Below are 23600 nucleotides of genomic sequence, written 5' to 3' on the forward strand. Positions count from 1 at the left end.
ATCTGAGTGTACCCTCATCAGAAACGGCTTCGCGGTTTTATGGCCTTAATAGAGTAATCTTATGTGTTATGTCCTCATCATATAAAAACAGAATAGCACCACCTGTTCAACACAAAAACGGATGTTTAATGAAAAGCAAATATAATGTATATTATGTAGCTCAATACAACGACAGTAGATATCAACGAGATCTTCACTACAGTGAACATTAAATCATGGAAATAAAATATCTCCTCTGTCTTAGCATGTTTTAATTGTTTTACTTCTGTAATACCATATTTTTATACCATATATTATGTTATAGTTTTTAAATGTCATAGAATGGCTGTCTATCCCTGTGGTATATGATGCGGCTTTTTGACAATTATTTCAAACGCCACAATGTTTGGCTTTTTGTATCAAACCACTGCCTTTCAAAGGGCGATATATCATTAAACGAATTTCTATATGTAAGTGCATAATTAATTACTTATTGTACAAGTTATTTAATTAATACAATGATGTCTAAGCGGGTCCAGTGAATCTGTCATGTCAGATAATTGTACTCAAACAACCTTTCGCGATGTGTGCATACTTGTACCAAACTAATGGTAGAACATCAAAAGGTTATTGTCATTTGCTATAATGTCATGAAGTATTTAATCACAAACTGGCATTAGAGTGTTTCCTTTACTCATGGCATTAGAATGTTTCCTTTTACTCATGTCTCGAGCTATCAATGTAGACATTTATGTTCATGCCTCCCTTGTACTAAATTGTGTATGACGTGATGCAAGAAATTACGTCACAAGCAATATACATCAGGTAAAGAACTTGCATTTGGTCCATGTACGCGCATGCGCTCTACTGACATTCAATAGTCACATGATCGAATAAAGCGGTTTGGGTAGTTTGAAGTTTGCTTGAAATTGATACATAACTGAAGATTCAAAACAAGTATTGGTTAAAAGCTTAATATCGATAAGTGACTGTGACACGTGTCTATATAAGATTTGTTTACGACTGCGTTTGTAAGTGGACGGATCAAAAGGAAAGACGAACTAGGCAGACCTGTAAATGTTAACCAGGTCTTGCATTGACGGGATCAACAGGGATGATGGTTTCATCCTTTTAGAGCTATTATCTCACTGCCGTCTACTGGGTACAGTGTATAGACTTAAAGTGCAAGGTCTGAGTGACACTTCGTCTGACTAACAGGTCTTTTTGTATATGTCCATCTGAAACTGAAAAGGTGGCCATGTTTTATCTCACTGCCGTCTACTGGGTACAGTGTATAGACTTAAAGTGCAAGGTCTGAGTGACACTTCGTCTGACTAACAGGTCTTTTTGTATATGTCCATCTGAAACTGAAAAGGTGGCCATGTTTTATCTCACTGCCGTCTACTGGGTACAGTGTATAGACTTAAAGTGCAAGGTCTGAGTGACACTTCGTCTGACTAACAGGTCTTTTTGTATATGTCCATCTGAAACTGAAAAGGTGGCCATGTTTTATCTCACTGCCGTCTACTGGGTACAGTGTATAGACTTAAAGTGCAAGGTCTGAGTGACACTTCGTCTGACTAACAGGTCTTTTTGTATATGTCCATCTGAAACTGAAAAGGTGGCCATGTTTTATCTCACTGCCGTCTACTGGGTACAGTGTATAGACTTAAAGTGCAAGGTCTGAGTGACACTTCGTCTGACTAACAGGTCTTTTTGTATATGTCCATCTGAAACTGAAAAGGTGGCCATGTTTTATCAAAACGACACAATACTTAAATGTGTATAATAAATAATAGGTCACACTAAAAGTATCAACACGGCATTTCTTTTCGCTAGCTTTTTCAGGCCATCGTCAGGTGATTAACAATAGGTGACATATTCCTAGTCTATCATTTTCAGTATCCCAAGTAACTTATGCTTTATTAAAATTGAAAAACATATGACATAACTAATAAGTCATTACTCTTTTTACCAGGTCAATACAAAATAGATTTTATATATCTAGTCAATGCGTTTATCGTTTATTATTGCGTGTCCACATTCTTCCTGCAATTTATAGACAAAATATTTTGAAATTTACCGAGTAATTGGACCTAAACTGCTCCTAAGTGACCTGGTATTGGAACGTAGCAAATAAAGTGTGTACTCCACGACACCTACTTCCAAGGTCACATGGTATTTGGGTGTGTGTGAAAGGGTCACAGCAACATCAAACGACACCGCCGTATCACAGCCAATAAGGGCTCAATAAACACAAGAAATGTGGTAGCATGTATTCAATTAAATTTCACACTCACCATATATGTTGATGAAATGCACGCATAGTTAGTCTACTTCGTGTGAATATAAATGAATAAGTCATCACATTGCATTCTGTTATATAACACCTTGAAGGACAATACAAAATAATCACAGCTTTGTAGAATAACATGATCTTAGAGTTATGATAATTCTCTCAACATCTTCCGACTAATTCTGCAGTATATATGATTATTATCGATAATGTTAGGTAAAGGATTGACATATACACAAAATAACTTGGGATTAACCAACCACGTGCGCCAGTAATACGTCACCACAATTCACACCTTGTACAGCGGGGCCGTTGTTTCTGTGGGTGGTTTAATTGGTTTGAGATTACGACAAGCCATTAAATGCCATGTAAGCGGTGTTAGGCCCTTGATTCCAGCATACCCGATTACAAACCCAGCATGGCACTTCGTTATAACTCCCTGATATTAACTACACATTTTAGCTACGATGGAATTATATCGCCTTTGATCTGCTTTTTGTTGATATCTTCCAATGTAAAATGTTTATGAAATGAACACATGAAGTCGTGACTGCAGTCTTAATGTTATTCATAATTTGGAAACATCGGTGTGTGAAACACAATTTCGTTATTCATTTTTATATTCAGAGAATATCCTCTCTGGTCTAGGATTAAGAATGAGTTAAACAAACTATTGTTGACAATTGGTTCTTTGGCGTATCTGCATTAAAAGTGTTATTTGATTCTTCCTCAGAATACATAATAATTAGAACACTACCCGACAATGTTCGTCTATGATGCCCATTCAACTGGTTGGTTGGTTTATTTCGTCTTAACATCCTATGGTCAGGTTCATTTAAGGCCGCTCAGCCTGTATGCAATGTGTTGTATGTGATGTCGCATGTGTGCTTTGTGAGAAAGTGGTATGTTTTAATGTGCCTCTTTGTGATAGGAGGATTATTTCTGATTTTATAACTATGTGAAATTGGTATAACATGAACCTGTTATTGTATATTATATTATATTGTCACTGTATAAAAACGGTATGGGTTGTTAGGGCATAGCGAAATATTGCTAATATCAATGATGCTAAGAAAAATGGACTGACGAATTACTGCTGTTTACAAAGTATCATGGTGTTTTGTTTTTTTAGGTTAGAAGACGACGTCCGGCATCATTACTGTTTACAAAGCAAGTTTTCCTTGTATAACCCTAACCGTTGTATGAGCATTCGTTTTCACTACAAGATTCCATTGTATGACCTTAACATTGTATGACCATTTATTTATACTGCAAGTTTTTCTTGTATAACCCCTACCGTTATTTGGCCATCTGTTTACACAGCAAGTTTTCCTTGTATGACCCTAACCTGTATGGCCATCTATTTACACTGCAAGTTTTCCGTGTATGACCCTAACCTGTATGGCCATCTGTTTACACTACAGGTTTTCCTTGTATACCTAACCTGAATGGCCATCTGTTTACACTACAGGTTTTCCTTGTATACCTAACCTGTATGGCCACCTGTTAACACTACAGGTTTTCCTTGTATACCTAACCTGAATGGCCATCTGTTTGCACTACATGTTTTCCTTGTATGACCCTAACCTGTATGGCCATCTGTTTACACTACAAGTTTTCCTTGTATACCTAAACTGTATGTCCATCTGTTTACACTGCAAGTTTTCCTTGTATGACCCTAAACTGTATGGTCATCTGTTTACACTGTAAGTTTTCCTTGTATGACCCTAACCTGTATGGCCATCTGTTTACATCAGAAGTTTTCCTTGTATGACCCTAACCTGTAAGGCCATCTGTTTACACTGCAAGTTTTCCTTGTATACCTAACCTGTATGGCCATCTGTTTACATCACAAGTTTTCCTTGTATGACCCTAACCTGTAAGGCCATCTGTTTACACTGCAAGTTTTCCTTGTATACCTAACCTGTATGGCCATCTGTTTACATCACAAATTTTCTTTGTATGACCCTAACCTGTATGGCCATCTGTTTACATCACAAGTTTTCCTCGTATGGACCTAACCTGTATGGCCATCTGTTTACACTACATTTTTCCTTGTATACCTAACCTGTATGGCCATCTGTTTACACTGCAAGTTTTCCTCGTATGGACCTAACCTGTATGGCCATCTGTTTACACTATAAGTTTTCCTTGTATGACCCTAACCTGTATGGTCATCTGTTTACCCTGCAAGTTTTTCTTGTATACCTAACCTGTATGGCCATTTGTTTACACTACAAGTTTTCCCCTGTATGACCCTTACCTGTATGACCATCTGTTTACACTACAAGTTTTCCTTGTATGACCCTAGACTGTATGGCTGTCTATTTACATTGCAAGTTTTCTTTGTATGACCCTAACCTTTTATGACCATCAAACGTTAATGCTGAGGGCTAAGCAGGAGAAGAAATCATTGCATATTGCCGTGTTTTGATATCAAAAACTTTCTTATATAGGCGAACGGCGATTTATTAACAAAAGTGGGGATGTCAATTAAGGCAGTTGGTTTTATAACTGTTGAATTAACTGCAGGATCGTAAAAGGCGACTAAATTTGACATCTTGTTTTTATTTCCCTCCTAAACGACAGTATTTTTCCTGGTGTTTCACCTCTGTAGACATTGATGTTTATTTGCCAGGGGACATAACTCAAAATTCTCCTTACAGCATACCATACAATGAAGTAGATGCTAATATAACCATGCATTGTAGGTACTAACTACCTTTTTTAAAACAACAAAGAAATGCTTAGGAAAGAAACGACTCTAACTCACGTGATAATTACTACGAATTTAAATGCTGTTACTGCTCAAAAATTGGATTCGCCATGGTATTTACAGCTTTGTGTGTTTGCTTGCTTAAACGACGTCATATTAACAGCCAAGGCACGGACTTGTATTGCAGTGAAACCAGAATTCTAATAACGTTTGCCCTGCATTAATTAATTGAACATAATTAGGTCTTGGCAATCGATGGCTGATATCGTCAGAAGGTTTCTTTACAGTTTTTACACCACGTTAATGCCGTATTTATATCCTCTTATTTTGTAATAAATAATAACCCCTAGATGAATAACAGATTAAATTATCCTGTTTCTTTCGTCACAAACCAAAGAACACTGAGAAATCACGTCGTAGTCATGTTGGTAAATGAACCGTAGTTACGCCATCGTATGCCTTTTAAGGAAGGCCAACTATTTCAGACGTCTAAATGTATTAAAAACATAGTACTAGGATGATAATATATATATATATATCTGCTGGCGTCATTATCAATTATATGATGCAACATAATCGCGCTGAACAAAAACAAGAATCGCTGTATTTAACGTTTTATCTTCCATTCATGCGATTGTGCAATTATGTTTCAACTTTAGCTAAATATTGGAGTGATGGACTGTTTGAAAGAAATGCTAAGGCTTTGATTCGTCATTTTTACTTAACGCTTATATTGATTCAGGTAGAAAGTGTCATAGATCATGTCACGACTTCAAACTATTATAACTTCTTCATAAAAATATCATATTTTCACCAAATGAAACATTATGGAAATAATAACCTAATTTGTTGGAATACAATATTTTACAAGAAGGATTTTGAAATAAACCATTATGACGTCATTCATGACATCATTAAAACAATGATCAATACATATACATCAATATAACAGTTCGAATCTTTTGTAATACATACTCACTGAATAAAGGGGACAGTCCTGCAATTTATTGATTAATGTCCAGATGACGGTAGTCATAAAAATGGTGTCAGTTTTGCAAACTTTTGAAATTTCAGAATTTTGTTATATGTTACATGTAGCATATGAATTGAATGTGTAAAGTTATACTTATATTACAAATTAATCATATCGTAGGAATGTATAGTCTGCATTGTCTACAATTTATATCTAGACCTTTCCAGGATCGGGATTTATTAATCATGAAAATATGATCTACCAACCAGGATTGTTTTTATTAAACATACAATTAAAGGGAAAACACATTGTTTTTTTGCCCTTTAATACCTTGTAATCGCATAAAATCATTTCATATACATTGAATGAGTTCAGTGACTTAAAAAAAAATTAAGGTGAGCAATTGACATGCATCAAATGTAGCGTATGTTTGCCTTATATCTTTGCATAAAAATGGAAATGTAACAAATTGAATATGTATCACTTATATTTATTATCATGTGAATACTAAACGTGTGCTAAGTAACATTTTCTTTGCACATTTATTTGTCACATTGTAATAGTTTCTCTATGTAAGTATACTTGTATTTTGAAATATTTTCAATAGTCATAAGTGTCATACTGTCGAATACTTATCAGTGATACATGTTGATCATTATGACATGTTTTCTTGGTCAACCGTTCTATCTGATCTAATCAAATATCAAATAATCTTAGTGACACACATGTACCAAGACATTAGGCAGATTTACCCTATAGTTAATTTATATCGACACAATACCCAGCAAGGCTTCACAACATGGGCATAATCTTACATATAACCACAACACATGTGCACTCTCGTTTTAAGCAAAGGCCGCGTCCTTATAGATGCAGTATTAACCGTTATTGGGTGTTTGCTATTCCAAATCCCATATCAGTGAGTGATGTCGTTCATGTTTCAGTGAACGTATGCATTGTGTTGAACGGGAGTCTGTTGTTGGATCAAACAGAACATTATCATCACGCTGTGAAGGATAAAGACATAGAACATGACAGGGTTAAGGGGGCGGTCACACGGGTCGGCAGGTCCGCACTCAAACACACCGGGATACAGTCGGGGTAAACAGTAAAGGGAATATAACACAGGGGATATACAACATAATTATATACTGTATAGCTAGGGGAAATACAACATAATTATGTACTGTATAGCTAGGTGAAATACAACATAATTATGTACTGTATAGCTAGGGGATATACCACATACATTATATACTGTATAGCTAGGGGATATACAACATAATTATATACTGTATAGCTAGGGGATGTACAACATAATTATATATACTGTATAGCTAGGGGATATACAACATAATTATATACTGTATAGCTAGGGGATATACAACATAATTATATATACTGTATAGCTAGGGGATATACAACATAATTATATACTGTATAGCTAGGGGATATACAACATAATTATATACTGTATAGCTAGGGGATATACAACATAATTATATACTGTATAGCTAGGGGATATACAACATAATTATATATACTATATAGCTAGAGGATGTATACATAATTATATATACTGTATAGCTAGGGGATATACAACATAATTATATATACTATATAGCTAGGGGATGTACAACATAATTATATATACTATATAGCTAGGGGATGTACAACATAATTATATATACTGTATAGCTAGGGGATATACAACATAATTATATATACTATATAGCTAGGGATGTACAACATAATTATATATACTGTATAGCTAGGGGATATACAACATACATTATATACTGTATAGCTAGGGGATATACAACATAATTATATACTGTATAGCTAGGGGATATACAACATAATTATATACTGTATAGCTAGGGGATATACAACATAATTATATACTGTATAGCTAGGGGATATACAACATAATTATATACTGTATAGCTAGGGGATGTACAACATAATTATATACTGTATAGCTAGGGGATATACAACATAATTATATATACTGTATAGCTAGGGGATATACAACATAATTATATACTGTATAGCTAGGGGATATACAACATAATTATATATTATAGCTGGGATATACAACATAATTATATACTGTATAGCTAGGGGATATACAACATAATTATATACTGTATAGCTAGGGGATATACAACATAATTATATACTGTATAGCTAGGGGATATACAACATAATTATATATACTGTATAGCTAGGGGATATACAACATAATTATATACTGTATAGCTAGGGGATATACAACATAATTATATATACTGTATAGCTAGGGGATATACAACATAATTATATACTGTATAGCTAGGGGATATACAACATAATTATATACTGTATAGCTAGGGGATATACAACATAATTATATACTGTATAGCTAGGGGATATACAACATAATTTATATACTGTATAGCTAGGGGATATACAACATAATTATATATACTGTATAGCTAGGGGATATACAACATAATTTATATACTGTATAGCTAGGGGATATACAACATAATTATATATACTGTATAGCTAGGGGATATACAACATAATTATATATTTATAGCTAGGGGAATACAACATAATTATATATACTGTATAGCTAGGGGATATACAACATAATTAATACGTATAGCTAGGGATATACAACATAATTTATACTGTATAGCTAGGGGATATAACAAATTATAATACTTATAGCTAGGGGATTACAACATAATATATATACTAGGGGATATACAACATAAATTATATACTGTATAGCTAGGGGATATACAACATAATTATATACTGTATAGCTAGGGGATATACAACATAATTATATACTGTATAGCTAGGGGATATACAACATAATTATATATACTGTATAGCTAGGGGATATACAACATAATTATTATATACTGTATAGCTAGGGGATATACAACATAATTATATACTGTATAGCTAGGGGATATACAACATAATTATATACTGTATAGCTAGGGGATATACAACATAATTATATACTGTATAGCTAGGGGATATACAACATAATTATATACTGTATAGCTAGGGGATATACAACATAATTATATACTGTATAGCTAGGGGATATACAACATAATTATATATACTGTATAGCTAGGGGATGTACAACATAATTATATATACTGTATAGCTAGGGGATGTACAACATAATAATATATATACTGTATAGCTAGGGATATACAACATAATTTATATACTGTATAGCTAGGGGATACAACATAAACATAATTATATACTGTATAAGCTAGGGAGTATACAACATAAATATATATATATGTATAGCTAGGGGATATACAACATAATTATATATACTGTATAGCTAGGGGATGTACAACATAATTATATATACTGTATAGCTAGGGGATATACAACATAATTATATACTGTATAGCTAGGGGATATACAACATAATTATATATACTGTATAGCTAGGGGATATACAACATAATTATATAACTGTATAGCTAGGGATATACAACATAATATATATACTGTATAGCTAGGGGATATACAACATAATTTATATACTGTATAGCTAGGGGATGTACAACATAATTATATATACTATATAGCTAGGGGATGTACAACATAATTATATATACTGTATAGCTAGGGGATGTACAACATAATTATATATACTATATAGCTAGGGGATGTACAACATAATTATATACTGTATAGCTAGGGGATATACAACATAATTATATACTGTATAGCTAGGGGATATACAACATAATTATATATACTGTATAGCTAGGGGATATACAACATAATTATATATACTGTATAGCTAGGGGATATACAACATAATTATATACTGTATAGCTAGGGGATATACAACATAATTATATACTGTATAGCTAGGGGATATACAACATAATTATATACTGTATAGCTAGGGGATATACAACATAATTATATACTTATTATAGGGATATACAACATAATTATATACTGTATAGCTAGGGGATATACAACATAATTATAATACTGTATAGCTAGGGGATATACAACATAATTATATATACTGTATAGCTAGGGATATACAACATAATTATATATACTGTATAGCTAGGGGATATACAACATAATTATATATACTGTATAGCTAGGGGATATACAACATAATTATATATACTGTATAGCTAGGGGATATACAACATAATTATATACTGTATAGCTAGGGATATACAACATAATTATATATACTGTATAGCTAGGGGATATACAACATAATTATATATACTGTATAGCTAGGGGATATACAACATAATATATATACTGTATAGCTAGGGGATTACAACATAATTATATATATACTGTATAGCTAGGGGATATACAACATAATTATATACTGTATAGCTAGGGGATATACAACATAATTTATATACTGTATAGCTAGGGGATATACAACATAATTATATACTGTATAGCTAGGGGATATACAACATAATTTATATACTGTATAGCTAGGGATATACAACATAATTATATACTGTATAGCTAGGGGATATACAACATAATTATATATACTGTATAGCTAGGGGATATACAACATAATTATATACTGTATAGCTAGGGGATATACAACATAATTATATACTGTATAGCTAGGGGATATACAACATAATTATATATACTGTATAGCTAGGGGATATACAACATAATTATATATACTGTATAGCTAGGGGATGTACAACATAATTATATACTGTAATAGCTAGGGGATATACAACATAATTATATACTGTATAGCTAGGGGATATACAACATAATTATATATACTGTATAGCTAGGGGATATACAACATAATTATATACTGTATAGCTAGGGGATATACAACATAATATATATACTGTATAGCTAGGGGATATACAACATAATTATATACTGTATAGCTAGGGGATATACAACATAATTATATACTGTATAGCTAGGGGATATACAACATAATTATATACTGTATAGCTAGGGGATATACAACATAATTATATACTGTATAGCTAGGGGATATACAACATAATTATATACTGTATAGCTAGGGGATGTACAACATAATTATATACTATATAGCTAGGGGATATACAACATAATTATATACTGTATAGCTAGGGGATATACAACATAATTATATACTGTATAGCTAGGGGATATACAACATAATTATATACTGTATAGCTATGGGATATACAACATAATTATATACTGTATAGCTAGGGGATATACAACATAATTATATACTGTATAGCTAGGGGATATACAACATAATTATATACTGTATAGCTAGGGGATATACAACATAATTATATACTGTATAGCTAGGGGATATACAACATAATTATATACTGTATAGCTAGGGATATACAACATAATTATATACTGTACAGCTATGGGATATACAACATAATTATATAATGTATAGCTAGGGGATACACAACATAATTATATACTGTATAGCTAGGGGATATACAACATAATTATATACTGTATAGCTAGGGGATATACAACATACATTATATACTGTATAGCTAGGGGATATACAACATAATTATATACTGTATAGCTAGGGGATATACAACATAATTATATACTGTATAGCTAGGGGATATACAACATAATTATATACTGTATAGCTAGGGGATATACAACATAATTATATATACTGTATAGCTAGGGGATATACAACATAATTTATATACTGTATAGCTAGGGGATATACAACATAATTATATACTGTGTATAGCTAGGGGATATACAACATAATTATATACTGTATAGCTAGGGGATATACAACATAATTATATACTGTATAGCTAGTGGATATACAACATAATTATATACTGTATAGCTAGGGGATATACAACATAATTATATACTGTATAGCTAGGGGATATACAACATAATTATATACTGTATAGCTAGGGGATATACAACATAATTATATACTGTATAGCTAGGGGATATACAACATACATTATATACTGTAAAGCTAAGGGAAATACAACATAATTATATACTGTATAGCTAGGGGATATACAACATAATTATATACTGTATAGCTAGGGGATGTACAACATAATTATATACTGTATAGCTAGGGGATATACAACATAATTATATACTGTATAGCTAGGGGATATACAACATACATTATATACTGTATAGCTAGGGGATATACAACATAATTATATACTGTATAGCTAGGGGATATACAACATAATTATATACTGTATAGCTAGGGGATATACAACATAATTATATATACTGTATAGCTAGTGGATATACAACATAATTATATATACTGTATAGCTAGGGGATATACAACATAATTATATACTGTACAGCTAGGGGATATACAACATAATTATATACTGTATAGCTAGTGGATATACAACATAATTATATATACTGTATAGCTAGGGGATATACAACATAATTATATACTGTATAGCTAGGGGATATACAACATAATTATATATACTGTATAGCTAGGGGATATACAAACATAATTATATACTGTATAGCTAGGGGATATACAACATAATTTATATACTGTATAGCTAGGGGATATACAACATAATATATATACTGTATAGCTAGGGGATATACAACATAATTATATATACTGTATAGCTAGGGGATATACAACATAATTATATATACTGTATAGCTAGGGGATATACAACATAATTATATACTGTATAGCTAGGGGATATACAACATATTATTATATACTGTATAGCTAGGGGATATACAACATAATTATATATACTGTATAGCTAGGGATATACAACATAATTATATACTGTATAGCTAGGGATATACACACATAATTATATACTGTATAGCTAGGGGATATACAACATAATTATATATACTGTATAGCTAGGGGATATACAACATAATTATATATACTGTATAGCTAGGGGATATACAACATAATTATATAACTGTATAGCTAGGGGATATACAACATAATTATATACTGTATAGCTAGGGGATATACAACATAATTATATACTGTATAGCTAGGGGATATACAACATAATTATATACTGTATAGCTAGGGGATATACAACATAATTATATACTGTATAGCTAGGGGATATACAACATAATTATATATACTATATAGCTAGGGGATGTACAACATAATTATATATACTATATAGCTAGGGGATATACAACATAATTATATACTGTATAGCTAGGGGATATACAACATAATTATATACTGTATAGCTAGGGGATATACAACATAATTATATACTGTATAGCTAGGGGATATACAACATAATTATATACTGTATAGCTAGGGGATATACAACATAATTATATATACTGTATAGCTAGGGGATATACAACATAATTATATACTGTATAGCTAGGGGATATACAACATAATTATATATACTGTATAGCTAGGGGATATACAACATAATTATATATACTGTATAGCTAGGGGATATACAACATAATTATATACTGTATAGCTAGGGGATATACAACATAATTATATACTGTATAGCTAGGGGATATACAACATAATTATATACTGTATAGCTAGGGGATATACAACATAATTATATACTGTATAGCTAGGGGATATACAACATAATTATATACTGTATAGCTAGGGGATATACAACATAATTATATACTGTATAGCTAGGGGATATACAACATAATTATATATTACTGTATAGCTAGGGATATACAACATAATTATATACTGTATAGCTAGGGGATATACAACATAATTATATACTGTATAGCTAGGGGATATACAACATAATTATATACTGTATAGCTAGGGGATATACAACATAATTATATACTGTATAGCTAGGGGATATACAACATAATTATGTACTGTATAGCTAGGGATATACAACATAATTATATATACTATATAGCTAGGGGATATACAACATAATTATATACTGTATAGCTAGGGGATATACAACGTAATTATACATTGTATAGCTAGGGGATATACAACATAATTATATACTGTATAGCTAGGGGATATACAACATAATTATATACTGTATAGCTAGGGGATATACAACATAATTATATACTGTATAGCTAGGGGATATACAACATAATTATATACTGTATAGCTAGGGGATATACAACATACTTGATATACTGTATAGCTAGGGGATATACAACATAATTATATACTGTATAGCTAGGGGATATACAACATAATTATATACTGTATAGCTAGGGGATATACAACATAATTATATACTGTATAGCTAGGGGATATACAACATAATTATATACTGTATAGCTAGGGGATATACAACATAATTATATACTGTATAGCTAGGGATATACAACATAATTATATACTGTATAGCTAGGGGATATACAACATAATTATATACTGTATAGCTAGGGGATATACAACATAATATATATACTGTATAGCTAGGGGATATACAACATAATTATATACTGTATAGCTAGGGGATATACAACATAATTATATACTGTATAGCTAGGGGATATACAACATAATTATATACTGTATAGCTAGGGGATATACAACATAATTATATACTGTATAGCTAGGGGATATACAACATAATTATATACTGTATAGCTAGGGGATATACAACATAATTATATACTGTATAGGGGATATACAACATAATTATATACTGTATAGCTAGGGGATATACAACATAATTATATACTGTATAGCTAGGGGATATACAACATAATTATATACTGTATAGCTAGGGGATATACAACATAATTATATACTGTATAGCTAGGGGATGTACAACATAATTATATACTGTATAGCTAGGGGATATACAACATAATTATATACTGTATAGCTAGGGGATATACAACATAATTATATACTGTATAGCTAGGGGATATACAACATAATTATATACTGTATAGCTAGGGGATATACAACATAATTATATACTGTATAGCTAGGGGATATACAACATAATTATATACTGTATAGCTAGGGGATATACAACATAATTATATACTGTATAGCTAGGGGATATACAACATAATATATATACTGTATAGCTAGGGGATATACAACATAATTTATATACTGTATAGCTAGGGGATATACAACATAATTATATACTGTATAGCTAGGGGATATACAACATAATTATATACTGTATAGCTAGGGGATATACAACATAAATTATATACTGTATAGCTAGGGGATATACAACATAATTATATACTGTATAGCTAGGGGATATACAACATAATTATATACTGTATAGCTAGGGGATATACAACATAATTATATACTGTATAGCTAGGGGATATACAACATAATTATATACTGTATAGCTAGGGATATACAACATAATTATACTGCTAGCTAGGGATATACAACATAATTATATACTGTATAGCTAGGGGATATACAACATAATTATATACTGTATAGCTAGGGGATATACAACATAATTATATACTGTATAGCTAGGGGATATACAACATAATTATATACTGTATAGCTAGGGGATATACAACATAATTATATACTGTATAGCTAGGGGATATACAACATAATTATATACTGTATAGCTAGGGGATATACAACATAATTATATACTGTAATAGCTAGGGATATACAACATATATTATATACTGTATAGCTAGGGGATATACAACATATACTGTTAATATACAACAAATAAACTGTATAGCTAGGGGATATACAACATAATTATATACTGTATAGCTAGGGGATATACAACATAATATATATACTGTATAGCTAGGGATATACAACATAATTATATACTGTATAGCTAGGGGATATACAACATAATTATATACTGTATAGCTAGGGGATATACAACATAATTATATACTGTATAGCTAGGGGATATACAACATAATATATATACTGTATAGCTAGGGGATATACAACATAATTATATACTGTATAGCTAGGGGATATACAACATAATATATATACTGTATAGCTAGGGGATATACAACATAATTATATATACTGTATAGCTAGGGGATATACAACATAATTATATACTGTATATAGCTAGTGGATATACAACATAATTATATACTGTATAGCTAGGGGATATACAACATAATTATATACTGTATAGCTAGGGGATATACAACATAATTATATACTGTATAGCTAGGGATATACAACATAATTATATACTGTATAGCTAGTGGATATACAACATAATTATATACTGTATAGCTAGTGGATACACAACATAATTGTATACTGTATAGCTAGGGGATACACAACATAATTATATACTGTACAGCTAGGGGATATACAACATAATTTATATACTGTATAGCTAGTGGATATACAACATAATTATATACTGTATAGCTAGGGGATATACAACATAATTATATACTGTATAGCTAGTGGATATACAACATAATTATATACTGTATAGCTAGGGGATATACAACATAATTATATACTGTATAGCTAGGGGATATACAACATAATTATATACTGTATAGCTAGGGGATATACAACATAATTATATACTGTACAGCTAGGGGATATACAACATAATTATATACTGTATAGCTAGGGGATGTACAACATAATTATATACTGTATAGCTAGGGGATATACAACATAATTATATACTGTATAGCTAGGGGATATACAACATAATTATATACTGTATAGCTAGGGGATATACAACATAATTATATACTATATAGCTAGGGGATATACAACATAATTATATACTGTATAGCTAGGGGATATACAACATAATTATATACTGTATAGCTAGGGGATATACAACATAATTATATACTGTATAGCTAGGGGATATACAACATAATTATATACTGTATAGCTAGGGGATATACAACATAATTATATACTGTATAGCTAGGGGATATACAACATAATTATATACTGTATAGCTAGGGGATATACAACATAATTATATACTGTATAGCTAGGGGATATACAACATAATTATATACTGTATAGCTAGGGGATATACAACATAATTATATACTGTATAGCTAGGGGATATACAACATAATTATATACTGTATAGCTAGGGGATATACAACATAATTATATACTGTATAGCTAGGGGATATACAACATAATTATATACTGTATAGCTAGGGGATATACAACATAATTATATACTGTATAGCTAGGGGATATACAACATACATTATATACTGTATAGCTAGGGGATATACAACATAATTATATACTGTATAGCTAGGGGATATACAACATAATTATATACTGTATAGCTAGGGGATATACAACATAATTATATACTGTATAGCTAGGGGATGTACAACATAATTATATATACTATATAGCTAGGGGATATACAACATAATTATATACTGTATAGCTAGGGGATATACAACATAATTATATACTGTATAGCTAGGGGATATACAACATACATTATATACTGTATAGCTAGGGGATATACAACATAATTATATACTGTACAGCTAGGGATATACAACATAATTATATACTGTATAGCTAGGGGATATACAACATAATTATATACTGTATAGCTAGTGGATATACAACATAATTATATACTGTATAGCTAGTGGATATACAACATAATTATATACTGTATAGCTAGGGGATATACAACATAATTATATACTGTATAGCTAGTGGATATACAACATACATTACATACTGTATAGCTAGGGGATATACAACATAATTATATACTGTATAGCTAGTGGATATACAACATAAATTATATACTGTATATAGCTAGTAGTGGATATACAACATACTTATATACTGTAAAGCTAGTGGATATACAACATAATTATATATACTGTATAGCTAGTGGATATACAACATAATTATATACTGTATAGCTAGGGGATATACAACATAATTATATACTGTATAGCTAGTGGATATACAACATAATTATATACAGTATACTGTATAGCTAGTGGATATACAACATAATTATATACTGTATAGCTAGTGGATATACAACATAATTATATACAGTATACTGTATAGCTAGGGGATATACAACATAATTATATACTGTATAGCTAGTGGATATACACATAATTATATACTGTATAGCTAGTGGATATACAACATAATTATATACTGTATAGCTAGGGGATATACAACATAATTATACATTGTATAGCTAGGGGATATACAACATAATTATATATATACTGTATAGCTAGGGGATATACAACATAATTATATTCTGTATAGCTAGGGGATATACAACATAATTATATACTGTATAGCTAGGGGATATACAACATAATTATATACTGTATAGCTAGGGGATATACAACATAATTATATACTATAATGTATAGCTAGGGGATATACAACATAATTATATAGATATATAGCTAGGGGATATACAACATAATTATATACTGTATAGCTAGTGGATATACAACATACATTATATACTGTATAGCTAGGGGATATACAACATATATTATATACTGTAAGCTAGGGATATACAACATAATTATATACTGTATAGCTAGTGGATATACAACATACATTATATACTGTATAGCTAGGGGATATACAACATAATTATATACTGTATAGCTAGGGGATATACAACATAATTATATATACTGTATAGCTAGTGGATATACAACATACATTATATACTGTATAGCTAGGGGATATACAACATAATTATATACTGTATAGCTAGGGGATATACAACATAATTAATATTATACTGTAATAGGATATACAACATAATTATATACTGTATAGGGGATATACAACATAATTATATACTGTATAGCTAGGGGATATACAACATAATTATATACTGTATAGCTAGGGGATATACAACATAATTATATATACTGTATAGCTAGGGGATATACAACATAATTATATATACTGATATAGCTAGGGGATATACAACATAATTATATACTGTATAGCTAGGGGAATATACAACATAATTATATACTATATAGCTAGGGGATATACAACATAATTATATATACTATATAGCTGGGGATATACAACATAATTATATATACTATATAGCTAGGGGATATACAACATAATTATATATACTTTATAGCTAGGGGATATACAACATAATTATATATACTGTATAGCTAGGGGATATACAACATAATTATATATACTATATAGCTAGGGGATGTACAACATAATTATATATACTATATAGCTAGAGGATTATACAACATAATTATATACTGTATAGCTATGGGATATACAACATAATTATATAATGTATAGCTATGGGATATACAACATAATTATATATGTATAGCTAGGGGATATACAACATAATTATATACTGTATAGCTAGGGGATATACAACATAATTATATACTGTATAGCTAGGGGATATACAAACATAATTATATACTGTATAGCTAGGGGATATACAACATAATTATATACTGTATAGCTAGGGATATACAACATAATTATATACTGTATAGCTATGGGATACACAACATAATTACATATACTATATAGCTAGGGGATATACAACATAATTATATACTGTATAGCTAGGGGATATACAACATAATTATATACTGTATAGCTATGGGATATACAACATAATTATATAATGTATAGCTAGGGGATGTACAACATAATTATATAATGTATACCTAGGGGATATACAACATAATTATATACTTTATAGCTCGGGGATATACAACATAATTATATACTCTATAGCTAGGGGATATACAACATAATTATATACTCTATAGCTAGGGGATATACAACATAATTATATTTTTCAATCATATTTTATTGTATTATCGTCGAAGACTAGTCACATATCAAAGGTCACTGTAACAACGTCCTCTAGCTTTTTTGCCCACCGAAAGTGTCAATAACGGTTAACGGTATCCACGTCTATGGACATGTCCTGGTGTAACTCCTAATTTCTTCTTAGTCATTAGTATAATCCTGTCGTGGACATTTTATTTTTCATTATTAAGGCTTGCTACGTGCTTGAACGTTTTATAAAATGCGCCGCACAGATGATTTATTTTTTCTAAAATGAAGAACGACAAATGTGCAGGAGGACACTTTTTTCCTTTCAAATGTGCATTTTTATAACATTTTAGTCGGCGAAAACGGGGGTTGGCGCAAAAAAAAGACATATTTGTCCCCCTCCCCCGTTCCCGCTTCCTACGCCCCTGGCTAGGGGATATAAACATGTAACATTCATTATATTCTCCAGAGTGAAATATAAGATCTTACGGTATGACATGTGGTATTTTTTCACCCGATTGAAACGATCATTTTGGCGGGAAAACATTTTTTTTTTCAAATATTTGACCAATAATATAATGTTACGTGCATCTTTCAACGCTTTTATGTGCATTTGATTATTGCATGTTTTAAATTTGCACTCCATGTGGGTGAATCTACATTAGTATGCGAAAAATAATTCAAAAGCGGTAAATAAGTATCGTTCTAGATTGAAATACATGCACTAGTATCAGAAAGCCTAGTCTAGACATAGGACAGAAATGTAAAATTCATTCTTTCTCGACGAACAACACTTATATTTCATCGAGTGGGGTGGACACTTTCATATTTCTCGAGTCCGAAGCAAGAAATAAAGAATATTCTAATATATACTACTACAGAGTTTACTCAGGAAAAAGGCGCAAATCATGGCAAAGAATGAGACGGTTTCATAATAGGCATTGTACAGACATTGTCAGGTACCTAGTCATAAAATACATCTCCATAATTACCATTCAACATAGATAAAATTATTTGTACTCATTAAAATAATTATTTTACCGTTTTCTTAATGCATATTAAATACATTCAGTTTTGTAGTTTTTTATATAAAATGCAAAACTGTGTTAAAATATGACAAACGTAGTGTTCATTGAATATTACTATTCTAATAATACCATGCCCTTATCTACCCTGGTTAAAGTCATTGATTGGATTTTAATGTGTTTTAATGAATTCGGCTGTTTTGAAATATCAGACTTGATACGGTTATCGATTGTCCTCCTTAGGCCATTTTGTTTTTTATTTATCTTCTTTGAACTTCATATTTTGAAAATGTCAATAGAAGTTGTAACAATATATGCATGTAAATATTCTTATATTGTCGATATAGTATCGTGTATATTTAAATACTTTTATTTCCTAAAACTATGCTGATAATAAAATTTTAAAAGAAAGTCTATCATGTTTCTCACTTCCACGTCCTTAGCAGTTCTCCGTATTTGTTGCAACAGACATATACACATGCAATTAGAAATTTCCGATACATGCATGACTTTTTCCATTTATTTGTAAATGATGATAGAGTAACTACATGCTCATCCCGTTAAATATTGATGTATGTTTTTCACACTATACAGTTCTGAACTTGCAAAACATTTCATTTGATTTCTCTTCGTCATGAAATATTTAATTTCAATTCAGCTTTAATATAATTTATATATTCCATATGATTATATCGATATCTAAAGACATAATTTCATTGGCTGTCATAGTTCAGGATAATGACGTAAGTAAATTAGTTTAAGCATTTATTCATTAATACGGCCTGGCGGTGACTTATCAAATCGGAAATAAAATAATGAATTCTACTAGTCAAACCGGAAATGTTATTCAATGTCCGGAACTGTTCTCCACCCTTCTAAACCACCTCGTAAATGTACTGACTCATGTCTTCGATAACTCGTTATGTATACAAGAATCCGTACAATATATTTAAGACACCAGCTAGGTACGAAGTTCCTTACAGATTTCTGACTCATTGCTAATAAGTTTAAACCGATGGTTGTTGTCTGTTTCTTACAATAAATGGGACGCCGAGAACTCGGTTAATGGCTAACTGTCTTTATAAAATGGAGATTTTATTGAAATAAATTACTTGTTTCTAGCATTTGGCATTTCACAACTGGCACATTCGATGTTAAAACACACGCTTATTCCACGATAGGATTATGTTATTGCCACCGTCATAAATCAAAGCCTAATTGATGTGCTGTTATGAGCAATAACTGTATAAATTATACTGAATAGTCATTCGTTATATATTCGGAAAATGAATAATTTCAACACCTTTCTGTTTTCTTCTTCTTGCATATATCATCGAAATTTAATAGAGGTGGTGGTATGATTTTTCTTACGAGAATGTCGTAGGAATTTTGGAACATAAGCCAATTTATTAGAATGTTTATCATCATAAAGACAACCACCCAACGTTTGTTCCTCATGTATACAGGAATAAAGCCAGGGAATCAATCCTAAACTGTGCTGTTGATGGCTTGTCTTCCATCAAATTCACATTTGCTCCCTCTGAATTTCTTCCTCCAAAGACACGTTGTCTTCATACGTTGAAGATATCAAACAAGTATAGCTATTGCCAATTAACAGGCAACTGTGGCCCCCACTGCGCTGCAATTGTCACGGCGGCTCGGCCCATTTCCGCCTACATTATTGTAATGGCGAACTGACAATTGCTCCATTACCGTGAGACTAAGACCGAACCAAGACATTAAATTATTTAAATATCCCTGATGAGGTTCGTAAGTGAGAGGACCGTTTGAAGTTTGTGGGACTAATTCATATCTTTGCTCCTGTCAATCAGAAAAGTGCGTCAGATGGCACAGTACTTAGGGAAGTAAATCGCTGTACAAGTACCGAAAGGAACTATTTCTTCTCCGTCGATGTTAGAGAAACGTGCAGCCAATTATGTCATGACATATGCTAGTAGCGTTTGAAACCAGGAGAACACTTGGAAGTTGAGACGATTTCCCTCACTGAGCCATAGGTTATGAAATTTCTAACTGTAACAGTACGTCCACATTCTGGTGGAAGTATGGAAATAAAAAACTCATTCCATTGGCAAAACGCATATATTACACAAATATTATCATATGCACTTAAGAGGGATACAAGAGGTCATTTTGGGAGCCTGCTGTTAATTACCAAAGTATATACCTTCCTTCCAGCCGGTTATAAAAATTCTACATTGCACAACAGCTGTCAGCAGAGTTATGAGTTCTTAAAATTGATAGGACATGGTCTTACTTCCGACAATCAAAATTCAACTAAAAACCAGTTGAGGCTAATGTATGTTAACGGTGTGATGAGAAGGGCAATTACGGAGTAATTTCCTAACCCCGCGTGGTCGCCCGACTCCCCAGTCTTATCACGGGCTTCCTGTCATATCAAAGACCGCTCGTCATATTATCCTCGATATCGGCACAAATCGAGGGCTGACGTAAAAACCGGAAACACTGTTCCCCGAGTCAAATAAATTTCTTTGTGACATTTTTCTTCACTTTTTCTTCCCAGTCTTGTCCTTTATTTCTGTGTTCGTGTAGGTCTGCAATTTTAACTTATATGGTAGTTATGGTAACGGTCGCAGTAAACTTTGTTGTTAACGGAAGTGTTGACAGGGCACGTGGACACCATAAGAGTTGATGGAGAGGGTAACAGGACAGATACGACTTTCACCGTTTATCTTAGATTTATATCATCGAGACCCGACAAACCAATTTATTAGGGACAC

Source organism: Argopecten irradians, chromosome 11, assembly GCF_041381155.1.
Source record: "Argopecten irradians isolate NY chromosome 11, Ai_NY, whole genome shotgun sequence".
NCBI lineage: Eukaryota > Metazoa > Mollusca > Bivalvia > Pectinida > Pectinidae > Argopecten > Argopecten irradians.